The 10,108-nt window shown below is 46.4% G+C and overlaps 1 long non-coding RNA gene across 2 annotated transcripts; it reads left to right on the top strand.

The window, feature by feature from the left end:
* Nucleotides 1-4,638: 4,638 nt before the first annotated feature.
* On the top strand, nt 4,639-9,656 carry LOC103170950. Of its 2 annotated transcripts, none has more exons than XR_486502.4 (3): nt 4,639-4,730; nt 5,400-5,485; nt 8,695-9,656. It is a non-coding gene; the product is annotated as an uncharacterized LOC103170950 (long non-coding RNA). The 2 variants fall into 2 exon arrangements; XR_486503.4 differs by having other exon boundaries at nt 5,400-5,515.
* Nucleotides 9,657-10,108: the final 452 nt, after the last annotated feature.

Below are 10,108 nucleotides of genomic sequence, written 5' to 3'. Positions count from 1 at the left end.
TGACAGTGCTTGACACATAGTAAGCACTTAACAAACATCATAAAAAAATGAGGATTAAATCCTACTCCCTCCTACTTAGACTGTGAGTTCCTTATGGGACAGGGATTGTCTCTGACCTAATTATCTTGTATCTACCCCAGCACTCAGTACAGTGCTTGATGCATAGGTGCACTTAATAAATAACATAATTATTCATTATTATTACCACTTACACCTTGTAAGATGTTCTCCCGCTTTAGACTGTGAGCTCGTCGTGGGCAGGGAACGTGTCTGCCAATTCTGCTGTGTTGTACTCACTCAAGTGTTTAGTACATAATACTATCTTCACATAGTAAGCACTCAATAAATACCATTGATGATAATGATGCTGACGATGATGTGCCTAGAGGATAAAGCAGGAGGTACAAGGCCAGCTAAGGATCTTGCACATGATAGTGAGCCCTGGTTGTTGTAAAGTGCTTAAAACTGCCTATCACCTAGTGTATTTTTCCACTGCTGTTACAGGTTTTATCCTCAAAGACCTAATAGGAAAATGGCAGGTATGACATCAAAAGAACCAGACCTGGGCCTCAGGTTCTCCAAGCACTGGCATCAATGGAGGTTGGCCTTCAAGTGCCATGAGGAAAAAAGCATTAAGCTGATGTAAAACGCTATGTGAAAGTCACAAGTGAAGAATCCAGAATCTACACTGGAAAAAATTATCTCAGGGAATATGGTATACACTGTTTTCTGTGGAGGAAAATTGTTGGGGAGCTTTTTATTATGCACTTTTCAACATATATTTAATATTGTTTCTTTTATCCACCTGTGGAGCATGCCTACTGCTAAATTCTCCATAAAAGATGGTCTTGGGTGTCCTTTTATTGTTCATTTCCACCAGATGACCACATCATCGCAGATGAGCCCTATTCATCATGGCCTTGGGCCTTGTCATGGCACAACATAGCAGGGCCACAGAGTTTGGAATGTGATTTCTCATTTTATGCCAGCAATCTGCCTCACACACTGCAGATGGCATTGATCAAGTTTTTTTGTCTTGTTTTGCTTTAATGGTGTTTTAAAGAGTTTGCTATGTGCCAGACACTGTACTAAGCTCTGGAGTAGCTACAAGATAATCAGGTTGGTCTCAGTCCCTCTTCCATGTGGGCCTCATTCTCTTAATCCCCATTTTACAGATGAGGTAACTGGGGCACAGAGAAGTGAACTGACTTGCCTGAAGTCATACAGCAGACCAGCAGCAGAGCCAAGGTAAGAAACCAGGTTCTCTGACTCTCGGGCCTGTGCTGTTTCCACTTGGCCATGCTGATATCTTGTTTGATGTCGCGTTGTTATGATATACCTTCCTCACAGCCACATAGCAATGCTATGACGACAGCAGCCCAGCAGATATTAATCTTTGCCTTCGGGCCCACCCCTCTTTCATTCCAGAGCTGATGTTCCAGCCTTCCAAGAGCTACACCGGCCAGACCAATCCATCTTATGTTGTCATCAGCTGTAATAGCAGTTTTCAAGAACTTGTGGCCCATGGTGTAGGATATTTTATCGACTGTAAGCCATTGATAGATACCACAGGGACAGGTGCTGTGATCTTGGTCCATGACTGGAGCGTGAATTCTGCCTCCTTCTGACTGATAATGAGGAGAAGGAGAAGGAGAGGGAGAAGGAGAAGGAGAAGGAGGTATTGGTTAAGCACTTATTTGTGTCAAGCATTGTTCTAACCACTGGGGCAGATACAAGCTAATCAGGTTGGACACAGTCCCTGTCCCACATGGGGCTCACAGTCTCAATCCCCATTTTACAGATGAGGTAACTGAGGCACAAAGAAGTTAAGTGATTTGCCCAAGGTCACACACCAGACAAGTAGTAGAGTCGATATTAAAACCTAGGTCCTTTTGACTCCCAAACCCTGTGCTCTCTCCACTAGGCCATGGCATGTAACAGCTCATACAAAAAGTTTAGTGAGAAATTGGATGTCTCCCAGAATGTCGGTCGTTACATCTACAAAAAGAAGCTTCCACGGGATCCGGCCCGCACTTCACCTTTATCGGCTTAGGTCTAGGAGGCATTTCCTTGCTTCTTGCTGTACCTGCAAATGAATGAGTGCCCCACTTCCTCGTTCAGTGGACGTGATGGACCGTCCGACCGAAGCCCAGGTTGAGCCCAGCTTGGGCCGGGAAGGGGATATCAGGCCTGTCTTCGTATGACTTGAAGGGGGTCGGTCAGAGGCAGGGAAGTCTCCCACTGTGGGATCTGACAGTAAACAGAGAGAGCAGGAGCAGAAACTGGTGGCAGCCGCTGAAGCACCTTCAGGCGAGGGAGCCGGGCGAGTGGAGCCTACCCTGGGAAGAGTTGAGAAAGGCACCACTCCACAGCTCTGCCTTAGCAGTCCACCTATTTTTTTATGCCATTTAAGTGCTTACTACGTGCCAATCACTGTTCTAAGTTCAGGGTACAAGGTAATCAGGCTGAACACCATCCCTGTCACACAGTGGGCTCAAAGTCTCAAAGCCCTATTTTACAGATGAGGAAACTGAAGCACAGAGAAGTTAAATGACTTGCCCAAATCACATAGCAGACAGAACCCACATACTCCCAGGCCTGTGCTCTGTCCACTACATCATGTTGCTTCTCTTCTTTTGTTTAATGGCATTTGTTAAGCACTTATTATGTGCCAGGCACTGTACTAAGCGCTGGGGTAGATATAAGATCATTGGATTGGACACAGTCTCAGTCGCAAATAGGGCTCCCAGTATTAATTTCCATTTTAAGATGAAGGAACTGAGGCCCAGAGAAGTGAAGTGTCTAGCCCAAGGTCCCACAGAAAACTAATGGCGGAGCTAGGATTAAAACCCAGTTCCTCTGACTCTCTTCTACTTCTGTATTCACAGGGAGTCCAGGGAGACAAGCTACTGCTCTCTCCACACCACTGCCGCCCACCCCTTCAAAATGCCTCTCTCTTTCTCCCCAGCCTCAGGTATAGGAAACTGTGTAGGTGGAAACTGTATAGGTGATGCAGGGGAGATAAAGAACTCCGTTCAAACAGTTGTCTCCTGGGATGGGTCTGGAACTTGGAATTTTTCCTTCTTACATTTTTCAAGCTGCCCATTGCCTAAATTATTAGTAATTATTAATGTGGCATTAATTTTCTGAAATCTTGACTAACTCTTTGATAAGAGCTGAATAAAGAAGTGGGAATTCAGATGTCAAGCTTTTATTAACGCAAGTGTTCAAGGCCATCTCTAGATGGATATTACGGGCTGTATTCACCGTGCTCTCCAGTTTCTGAAAAGCAATTGTTTAGCTGTGTAGAGAGTATAGAGCAGAATTAAATTGACCTGCATGATACAGAAAGTAGCACTGAGTACATTTAACTAAGGGTTCTCTGGAAGAAATCTATTTTATTATAGATGAGTGCTGAAATTGTTTCAAGGAAGTGATTATCTGTCTAATAATTTAAATGCATGAATGACTTCAACATGGAAAAATTAAGACTGGCTGGACCTCTCGGGCGATGAGCTTTTCCTCAAGCTGCACTGTTCAGCAAATGTTTGTTTTTCCTGGGTTTTAAAAGGCGCGGATTGGGCCTTGGGAGAACCAGATGTCGGGCGTCCTTGAAATCCAAGAGAGTGAGGATGAGACCTTTCTTCGTGGTAGAATTGTGGGATCTTTGGTAGAGCCTAAGACTGCCACCACAGACAGGATTTTCCCAAAAGGGGGTAGAGTCTGGAGGGAATATGTTTCCTATAAGTCTATTGAGTCCTTTGGGCTCACGATCTCTCTCTCTTCAATAAATATGTTTCAGGTGATAGTGTCCTAAATAAACAAGTCCCTGGTAAGTATGCTCTGGGGAACTTTATCAGGGGCATATGTGTTCTGGATAAATTTGTCTCAGCTACCTACGTCTCAGGACACCAAGGATCGGGGGGGACTTAAAGAAAGGGAATTGCAGACTAGGTTTCTGGACCAAAAAGGTTTCTTCCACATAGAAACTGTGGAGTCCGGACTGGGTTATTGCTCATCCAATTTGAGAATTGGAAAGGTAAAACTCCTTGGAAACAAGTTCCCAGTTATCAGGCCTGCGGTTGGGGTTTGCCTCTCCCCAGCCTTGGGCCAAACAGACAATAGTTTGCCCTGGAAACGGTTCTTAGTGAGTGTCCACAGGGAAGCCATCAGTCTTTTTAAGTCCACTGTCTTCAGAGGGGACTTCATGCTGGAACCCTGACTATTCCCAGCCATGAGAAGAACACCTCTGGAAAACAGATTCCTTCCTTTCCCGGGTCCTTCCACTGTGAGTACTACCAGAACAGGTGTGCGCTCTCCCTTGAAAACCCTATGTTTGTGATTTCCGATACCCGGACAAGCCCGGGTCATGTTGTGGGTGCAGGGAGGCTTTGTGTGTTTGTTCCACACTGGAAACTGTTTACAAGAGCTCCCTGTGCCGGGGCACAGAACTCGCTGTCGTGTTCAGGCCTTGAATTAGGGGTGAATTATTTATCAACAGCGTTGGCAGTGGTTTAAACCTCAGCAGGATGCTAGGGGCAGAAGTCCAAAGAGGCTAGGCACACCTCCTTGTCCACAGAGCCTCATTGGAGCTTGTATTTGGGCAAGAGCCCAGTAGAAGTCCTGGGCCATTGGGAGTTAAAAACAAATGAGAAAGCTTTCAGGAAAGAAGCAGAGCAATGGTTAGTCGGGGGTGAATCCAAACGATTTAGCTTTCTCCTTTTCTTAAGGTAAAAATAAAGCTTCTCTTTTTCAAAGAGGGAGTGGGGAGGGAAGGACATGGAAAATGCAGGTGAGAGGGAACCGTGTAAGGGCTGAATTTCTCCTGGCCCTGACACGATCCCTTCCTGCAGATGGAAATCAAACCGCTAGAGACTGTGGATTGTGTCTGGTGTTGAAATCTTCAAACGTCATGCAGTCTAGAGGCCAAGGGCAACGGGCTGCCTTTCAGAATAGCTGAGCCCAGCCACTTTGCATTAAGTAGGAATAATAACCTTTTTCAACAAATCTGTCCAAATAATGACATTTTCTTGCCGCTTTCTCTTCTTAGCCAGCGTGTATGCCAGCCCATAGATCCGCGTTGCCTGGATGAAAAAGGGACTTGGCAGGGGATGGGGTTTCTTAGAGGAAAACCTCCCCCAGTAAGGAGAGGTTGATTTTAAAATAGAAGATTGACATTTCAGACTGACCTGATCTCATCTATCCAGGTGGACAATCTCCTTGCATTTCTTTACCCTCTCCCTGGTCATCAGACCAGGAAACGAAACAGTTAATCACATGTCACATTTAGTGGCATACAATTGGCAGGTGGCCTGTAATTAACAAGTAACTTCAAATGGCTTATTTGTGGACCTAAAATGTTTCCTTTCATCTCCTCTTCCTCCTCTGCCTCTGACCAGGACTGAGAGAAGCAAGAGCAAAGAGTGATGCCCATTGGATACTTAATATGGAGCTGAGAGGGAAGACCAGCATTAAATAGCTTTGAGTACGTACGGCTTCTTGGTTGCAAAGTAAGGTAATGTCCCCTTTTGGAGGGTACATTAAAAATGCACAGATGGTGTCCTTACCATGATCTATTTTTATGCAGGTTGCCTTATCTGCTTAGTGTAAAATTGATGTTGTGAGTGGCTTGAAGTACGTTTCATCAAATGTTGGTATCTAATGAGATGCTTTGGGGACTGGTCATTTTTTATATCTTGAATGGTGTGTAGCACAATCACCTCATCTCTCCAAGGCAGAGAAATCATTTCAATTGCATCGGAGTCGAAACAGATTATTGGAATCTTTCTGGGTTTTCTAATAGTGTGTCACAAATAAATAGCACTGGGGTACCAGAAACCAAAATTGCAGAGCATAGGAGAATAAAATACACCCCAGTACGCACATCCACCCACACAACCACATGTGTGCACACGAACCCACACACGCGACCCATTCATGTGTAAACTGCTTTGCCGTGGCGAAGAATCCGGTCCCAGTGAGTAAATACGACAGATTGGTTGTGGGGTCGCTGTGTATTCTCCTTCAGGATCCCTGATTCTACCTCTTCTGCTCTGTAAAATCCAGTTTCCAACCATTCTCAGGGACAGTCCGGGACTCACCGGGCCGGAATGCGATCACTCGTCTTCCCCAGACTTCCCCCTCCCCATCCATCCTGCAGCTGCCCCCCGAAGATGGGCTGTGAGACCCCTCTCCTCTCCCCCTCATCCGCTAACCCTACTGCCCCCCTTCCCGTCCCCCTCCCCACCAGTTGGGGGTTTCAGGTCCATTTGCAGAGGGACTGACCGCTAAAGAGTTAAGGGATTTATTGGCTCGTTGTTGCTTTCAGAGGAGTGGGAGGGGAGAGCGTGGGTAACAAAGCCCAGAGAGAAACCGACTCTTAAGCAAGCCCTTCTCATGACTCTAGGGGCATCGGAACGGGTCTGTCCGCACCGGGGCTGAGAGGTCGGGGTGGAGGGGCCTTCCTCCGTCCCTGCCGGTCCTTGCGGGTCGGCTGGCTGCAGGGGCGGCCCCAGGGTCGGTACATCCCTTGGATACCCCTCCCGCCATGGACGCCTGGGTTCGACCACGGAGGACCCCCCCACCTGAGCCAGGCTTAGCGGAGAGAGCTTTGAGCAGGCCGGCCCTTGGGACAGGGCAGGGACCCCCAGAGCGAGCCCCGCTCTCCCGCCTCCCGGCGCCCGCAAACTTTCCTAATTAAGCCAGCCAGGCTAATTAGATGGAGTTCTATCGACTATTCCTCCGAATGCTTCCAATGCAGCCTGTTGGAGCTGATCAAAGGCGGCGCGGCTTCTGATTAGGGATGGCGGGCCCGGAAAGGGCTGACACAGATTTCATCTCGCTGGGGTCCATCTGCGTCCCAGGGCCTAGTCAGTCCCCCTTCCTCATTTGCTCTGTTGCCGGAATAAAGCAGAGAGCGTAATTACTAAAGTTAAGAAAACATCCCTGTAATTAGCCAGGCAGCTCAGAGCACAAGAAATGGAAATTAGTCACAGTGCAATAAATTAGCCTGTGCATACATTACATGCAGCGAACACCCTTGGGGCCTCCTGTTTGGAGACGCTGGCGTGCAGGCCCATGGATCTCAATAATGCTCTCATTCCCGGGCGATTATGCGCCAGGAAAAGGAGTTTTACTGAATTACCAATTTTTTTTTCATTCTTTTGTGGGCGGAATACGGGCAGAGACTCGTGCTGTTCGCAGGGAGAAGGGAGGTGGGGGGAAGGGGCCGACCTCCTTGTTGCCGTTTTCCCTTCTGGGGTTACGCGGACGGCGATCCAGCCTCGGCTTTCAAGGTGTCCCCCAACAGATACATTGTTTCCCTAATTAGAACCAGGAGTTATGAACTCTTCAAATAACCCCGATTTTGAACTAGTTTAGTAGTCGTTTCTTCCCTGGCAAAAGGCAGGAAATTGGACTCAGGCACACATAACATAACATTTGCATCAAAATAATACAGCAGGCAACAGAAAATCACAATCACATCACTCAGAAGGAAGGAACAGAATACAAATTAAAGGAATAATGTAAATTTTTGGCCATTAAGCTTCAATGGCCATTTGAAATGGTGCAAGACACAAAGGTTTCTGATGAGCACCATCCAGTTTGATTATTCATACTTGTGTTTCTGCTTGAATTAAAGCAGGAGTGCTAGAGCCTGTTAAAGCAAAATATTTGAATTGGTGGTGAACTCTCACCTTTCCTTGCATCCATTTACTTTTCAAATGAATACCAGATAAGTTAGCGCATTTTATAATCGGCCTGTTTTTCCGTGAGTGCTGTCATTACATACCAATTTCTTGTAGAAGTGCTTCCTAAGAAACATTAAATACTTACAAATAAGTATCTGTCCATCACTAGATGCAGCTCTGTGGTAACGGTCTTCCCTCGGCCTGGAAATTTAGGGGGTTGTTGAGAGTTTGTTTTCAGTGCTGGCTGCTACTTCTCTCCTTTTCCCAAACTGGAACATATATGCGTGCGGGATGTTTTATCCACGGAGAGCCCGAAGACCTGATGAACATTTCATGGGTGTGGCGGGAGAGGAGGAGAGCAGGGTGAGGAGGGGAACTCTAATCGATCACCAGCTGGTAAATACACCAGGAAAGGGATACTCTCAGATCGACCGCTTCCGGGCTGCTGTTGGATCTTCAGACCATTGACCCCACTCACTCTTCCGGGTCTTGATTCCAGGGAGCAGGCCTCCCCAGGGGAACATTCCTCGATGTCTTCCCACTGGCGGTGTGTGCCCAGCACTGGGATCACCAGGGGAGGGGAATCCCAGAATCTGGGGGGTTTCTAGATTTGGCCCGAGGCTGGGTGATCGCTACCTCTCAGTGTGGTGTTAGGAAACCCTGAGGCGTTCATACAGTCGAGATAGAGCAAAACTAAAAACGTTTGCTTCTCAATCCAGCACAAGGATAAGCCCTTGGGTATTTCTGTGGTTGGATCTGAGGGTGGGGAGAGCGCTGCTCCTCTCTGTGCTGCTGCTGTTTTATTGCCCTGCACTATTTCCGCATTCAGCATGTTGGGGATTTATCATCAAAAGACGCAGGAACCAGCAAACTGGCGAAGGGCATGGTGGGGAGGAAGGGGAGGGGGTCAGAAAGTCTAAGTCCCTGCGTTCCAGATGGCTCGGTTGTGCAGAGGAGGTGTAACATCCAGGCACTGTCTCATATGTCCCCCTTACTTTTCCAGGCAGCAAAAACGTCCGGTGCCCCGTCTCCCCAGAAACGTCGGCGGCAAGTGTGGCTTTGGGCAGAGACGGCCTTGTCTAACTGCTGACTGGACTTCAGCTCCAGATGGGACAAAAGATGGGGGTCTCTGGCCAGAGGCCAGCTGGCTTCAAGACTACCAATCGCCATCGTTTGGCCCTGCCTGGGTCAAAGCATTAAGATCCAGATGAAACATGGAAAAGCCCCAACTTTTAAAGGAGCAACAAAGCAGAGTGCTAGTGATTTCATGAGGATATTATTGTGTGCTTTCTTAACAAGCCTGACACTCGCCCGGCTGGATGCTCACCCAAGTGACCAGTTGGGTTTGGAGAAAGGGATACTGAAAAAGTATGAAGCCTTTTTAAATTGTACAAATGCTAAGGGATCCACCGCAGAGTGCCTGTTCACTGGGAACAGGACACACATGATACAACAATCGCTGATTAGCCTGTAGGTTTGCTGTGTTTTTGCCTCATAATCCCATTTGCTCTATTAGGGTGCATAGAATGATTTTTTAAAGCCATTTTATAAACCATTTAAAATGCTTTATATAGTTGTAAAATGAGATGCAATGACTTTTGAGATGCCAGAGCTTAAACCTGAAAGGTACCTGACATGAGAAAGGGTGGAGTACTCATCATTGTTCATAGAGCTTAGAAATAACAATAATCATAATAATAGCAGTAATAATAGTTAAGCACTTTCTATGTGTCAAACACTTTACTAAGTGGTAGGGTAGATACAAGATAATCAGATTGGTCATTGTATGAAACCAGACACAGCTGACAAAGTTGAGGTTCAGACCCACATCTCTGGTTCATAATCACCTATGTCTTTGATGTGTGTATATTTGTTAGGGTCTGGTGAGCCCGTCCTAATGTTTTTACGTCTCGTGATTGACACTATTTCCTTTATCAACTTTGAACAAAATATCTACTGATCATTCGCAAGCCTCTCTTTACTCTTATCCTGGATACTTTCATGTGTCCTGGAGCTATTACGTTGGGCATATATGAAACCGTAGAGCTCTAGAAACAAGCAATTTCTATTCATTCATTCATTCATTCATTCATCAGTATTTACTCAGTGACTACTGTCTGCCTCTGCAGAACCTGTGCTTGGTACCTATTATGAATAGAATATTGTAGCAGGTGCCCATTAGGTACAGAGCACAGTAATAAACTGTAAGTTCCTCTTGGGCGGGGTTTGCCTCTAGCAACTCTACTGCACTGTACTCTCCCAAGTGTTTTAAGTACAGTGCTCTGCACACAGTAAGCACTCCATAAATGGACTGTGTCCAACCCAGTTTTGCTTGTATCCACCCCAATGTTTAATACCGTGCCTGACACAAAGTAAGCGCTTAACAAATTCCTTAATTATTATGATTAGATTCCATG

The sequence above is a fragment of the Ornithorhynchus anatinus genome, chromosome 1, assembly GCF_004115215.2.
Source record: "Ornithorhynchus anatinus isolate Pmale09 chromosome 1, mOrnAna1.pri.v4, whole genome shotgun sequence".
NCBI lineage: Eukaryota > Metazoa > Chordata > Mammalia > Monotremata > Ornithorhynchidae > Ornithorhynchus > Ornithorhynchus anatinus.
This window is presented reverse-complemented; position numbering and strand designations above follow the sequence as displayed.